The sequence below is a fragment of the Nematolebias whitei genome, chromosome 3 (assembly GCF_014905685.2).
Source record: "Nematolebias whitei isolate Nwh7 chromosome 3, NemWhi1, whole genome shotgun sequence".
NCBI lineage: Eukaryota > Metazoa > Chordata > Actinopteri > Cyprinodontiformes > Rivulidae > Nematolebias > Nematolebias whitei.
Genome location: NC_056500.1, coordinates 51,060,780 through 51,065,587, shown reverse-complemented (window position 1 = coordinate 51,065,587; position 4,808 = coordinate 51,060,780). Strand labels below are relative to the sequence as shown.

General features: G+C 35.5%; 1 protein-coding gene across 1 annotated transcript in view; it reads left to right on the top strand.

Moving 5' to 3' along the window:
- Window positions 1–4,808, top strand: part of herc2 (HECT and RLD domain containing E3 ubiquitin protein ligase 2) — a gene marked incomplete in the record, with an annotated part of 472,599 nt that overhangs the window by 219,407 nt on the left and 248,384 nt on the right.

Below are 4,808 nucleotides of genomic sequence, written 5' to 3'. Positions count from 1 at the left end.
TGTACATACATTTACATACATATACATGTACATACATATACATACATGTACATACATATACATACATGTACATACATACATATACATACATACATATACATACATGTACATACATACATATACATACATGTACATATGTAGTGGACTAGGCCCATGTCAAAAACTAAGTCTAAGGTCAAAACTCTTGACCTTTAGAACCTTGTGGGACAGGAACTGTCATTTCATTCATTTGAACTCAGAAATACAGGTTCACCCATCCTGAGACTTTCTTTCTTGAAGATTCAAGTGAAAAGAACACTCTCTTTTTATTATCATTACTATTTTACAAATGTTGATAATCAAAGTGTCTTAGTTCAAACCATTTTAGATGTGGCAGTGAACTAATCAATTTTATTAACTGTGTAATGATTTTTATTCTCATGTCAAAGCTGTTACAGAGTAATTATGCCTTTTCTGATTTCTGCTTTTGAATGAGCAAGTGTAAGTTGGTCCAAGGTTGGAATAAAACGCAAAACAAGTTGTTATGTTAAAACTGTCATGTTTTTAAAATCCTCTCAGACGTAAATAGAGAAGTTTTGGCACCTGTTGCTGAAACAGCGCCAAAACAAAACTCTCTCTGTCTGTGAGAACATTTCTGATCTGTTTCATAACAATTCTCGCTGTCTCTAACCTCTTACGTCACAAAACACACCCCGTCTGGTCGTTTCTGACCAATGAACAAATCCCAAAAGTGAACCGGGAAACAGCTCTTTAAAATGTCAGTACTTCCTGGTCTACTCGGTCTTGGTTCTGTTGAAGTTCTGATGGAGTGCTGTTGGAGTTCTGCTGGATACACAGTCCAACCAGTTCTGTGAGAGACGGGATGATCCTGACAACAGAGCTCTTCCGAGTTCCATGGGATTATAACATTTTCCACTGAGGTGAATATGTGTCGAACAGAGCCTCGCCATTACTTCGGACGAGTAACAGCATCCTACTGAGACGCTGAAAGGGTGCGTTAAACGGAATCTCACCTGAGACATCTCCAGGTAAAGGAGCCGATTTCATCACCTAAGTGTACTGTAAGGAAAAGCTGAAGAAAGCCGGAGAGTGTCGATTCTGGTGAACACATTTCACCCCTCACACACCATCTTACTCCCTCTAAACTTCTTTCCATCTCTAAACTTTTCTCTCAAGTAGAAATTCTTCCAGATATTTTAGAAATGTCTGTGTAAAATGCTCACCCACATTCATGTGGGTAAAAGATCATAATTGTACAGTTTTCATAAATGTCTGTGGTGAAGCAACGGAAAAATCATGGCCGTATGATTTTTCCTGATTGATTGCTTATGTTGTTATTTTCATAATTTGCCAAATTAATGTAAATGTTTGATGTTAAATTTTGATTCTGTAAATAAATGACCGCATTCATTTTGATGGGTCAAATATAAATGACGTCTCACGTTTGCATTTCCTTAAATTCAATGCACGTTTTATTCAGTCCAGAAAAATGAGGAATCCGTGTTAAATGATGAATATATCTGAGCATCTGTTCATCTACATAATTGGTGGCCCGTTAACGTGCTCATAAATGACTGTAAAAACGTGTAAGATTGATTTTTAAATGTTGGCATGTTGAAAAATAACAGTTTATTAGCTGTGCTGAAATACTGCATGTTTACGCAGCGAGCTGGAGCTGCGCGCTTACACCTTTGCTGTGTTACGCTGGCAATGTTTTAAAAGCTGGAATTGTGTCATCGAGTCTTGTGAAAGCTGACATTGTACGCCTGTTACGTGTAACTAAGCTGATGAGCTGTGGGAAACGTTGATTCTGTTTAAAAGTACGGAGGTTCTACCATAAGACCCGGCTGTGGTCCGGTTCGGTTCTGTTGAGTTTGAACGAGTATTTTGAATAGATGGATAAACGTTTTAAAAGCTGAGCACACTCAGAACACAGTTAAGAGTTATTCGTTACAATTTTTAACAGAAAAAGTGCATTTTGACAGTTTAAAAGACGAAAAGCTGACAAACTATTTTCAGGCTGAATCTAGCATGCTGGGTGCTTTAACGCTGCGTCATTGGTTGAAAAAGACCGTGTGTAACGTTCTCATTGGATGAGGGACGTGTCAATCACGCCACCCGGAAGTGAAAATTCGTTTTCATAGGGAAATAAAATCAGCTTTTTAAAGCTGAAAAGCGCTGCAAAGCTGTGTTCTGACACGGTGTTTAAGTCTTCGAGGTCTAATCGCTAAAACTACGCCACGTTTGTGTAAAAAATTTGTTCAGAAACGTTGATTTTAACCGGGTTTAGCCGAAGCTAACTTTAAGCTAAGCGGCTAACAACAGGATGTCAACCGAACGCCACAGGAAGTTGTAGCTCCCCTAGTGGACAACACGAACAGTGTCGGAGTTAAAATTGTTGAGGTTGTACTGACATCTTGTGGAGAAGACGTGGGATCACAGGTTTCACTTCGTTTTTAGGGTTAAATAGTGAAATTAAACGTTTTTATTCTTTTAAAGGCATTTTTGAGTTATTAACCGTTCCTCAAAGTTGAATAGACTCTGTTATCTTGCATTTTAAAAGTTATGAAGGTATTTATGCAGAGAGCATTTACCCAACAAAATTTTTCGTCACTGATAAATCCTTGAGAAACAGGTACAGAATAAAAATTTAGAAACTTTTAAATAAGATACAGTTACAGATATTCATACATATATACATATATACATATATATACATACATATATACATATATATACGAACATATATACATATATACATACATATATATACATACATATACATACATACATATATATACGAACATATATACATATATATACGAACATATATACATATATACATACATATATACATATATACATACATATATACATATATATACATACATATATACATACATATACACATACATATACACATACATATATACATACATATACATACATATACATACATATATACATACATATACATACATATATACATACATACATACATATATACATACATATACATACATATATACATACATATATACATATATACATACATATATGTAGATGAACATATATCTGTGATATATTATCCATAAATTAAACGGATTCATTAATTTTTCTGGACTGAATAATATCGTGCATTGAAATTAAAATGTAACGTGAGGCGTTAATTTTCTTTGACCCATCAAATGAATGTGGTCATTTATTAACAGAATCAAAGTTTAACATCAAACATTTACATTAATTTGGCAAATTGATTTCATTAACACATAATTAATTAGCAAGCTTTACAGTCAGGAAAACCATACGGCCATGGTTTTCCTTTGCTTCACAACAGACATTTCTGAAAATATCTGGAATGATTTCTGGCAAGATATAAGAGTTTAAAGATGGAAATGAAGTTTAAATGGAGAGGAAAAGATGGATGAGGGAAATGTGTCAGTATCAGAACGGCATGCTCCGTTGAGATCCCAGCTTCCTCCTCGGTACACTTAGGTGGTATAAATCGACTCTTTACCTGTAGCAGGTGTCTCCACTGGTACGGAGTTCCAATTAACGCACCCTTTCAGCGTCTCCGTAGGAACAGCTGTGAATCGTCCGAAGTAGTGACGGTACTTGTTCGACACAAGTTCACCTCCCGGTTGGACTCACATGAGTTGTAAGTCCGTCAGAGTTCCACTCTGATGTGGAAGATTGCATAATTCCCACGAGACTCGGAAGAACTCCGGATCATGTCTGGAACTCCTGTTCTCTCCAGCACTTCTTCCGTTCGGTACTGCTCTCCGAACTGAACTCGACTGCAACTCGACTGCAAACGACTGGTTTGAACTAGGAAGTGCCGACATTTAAAGAGTTCTATTTCCGGATCATTTGGGAAGTTCCTGATTGGTCGATTGACCAGACAGGGGTGTGTTTTTGTGACGTAAGAGGTCACTAAAAGTCAGAAAAACAGAAAAATTGTTTTGGAACGGACAGAAGATGTTTTGAGACAGACGAGAGAAATGTTTAGGCGAGTTGGGGGAAAACAGGTGCCAGCCTCTCTATTTACGTCTGAGAGGATATAAAAACATGACAGTTCGTTCCAACAACTTGTCTTCGACCTTTGACCGACATCACAACTTGCTCATTTCAGACAGAAGATCAGAAAATGCATGAATTACTCCGTAACACTTTCCAACCTGATCTCTACCCCGAATGAGGATTAAAAATCACTAATACTGTTTCACACTTGATTAAAAATGAGTAGTTCACTTCAACATTTAAAAATGGTTTGAACTAAACACACTTTGATTATCAAGAAATTTGTAAAATAGTAATGATAATAAAAGAGAGTGTTCTTTCAATTGATCAGTGCAGGACAAGAGAAAGTCTCTGGATGAACTTAATCTTGTGTTTCTGGACTCAAATCAATGAAATACAGTTCTTGTCCCAGGAAGGCCCTCAGGGCCAGGACTTGACCTGAGGCTTAGTTCACTACATTTACATACACATATACACATATATACATATATACATACACATATATACATATATATACACATATATACATATATATACACATATATACATATATATACATATATATACATACATATATATATACACATACATATATATATACATATACACATACATATATATATACATATACACATACATATACACATACATATACACATACATATACACATACATATACACATACATATACACACACATATATATATACATATACACACACATATATATATACATATACACACATATACATATACACATACACATACATATACATATACACATACACA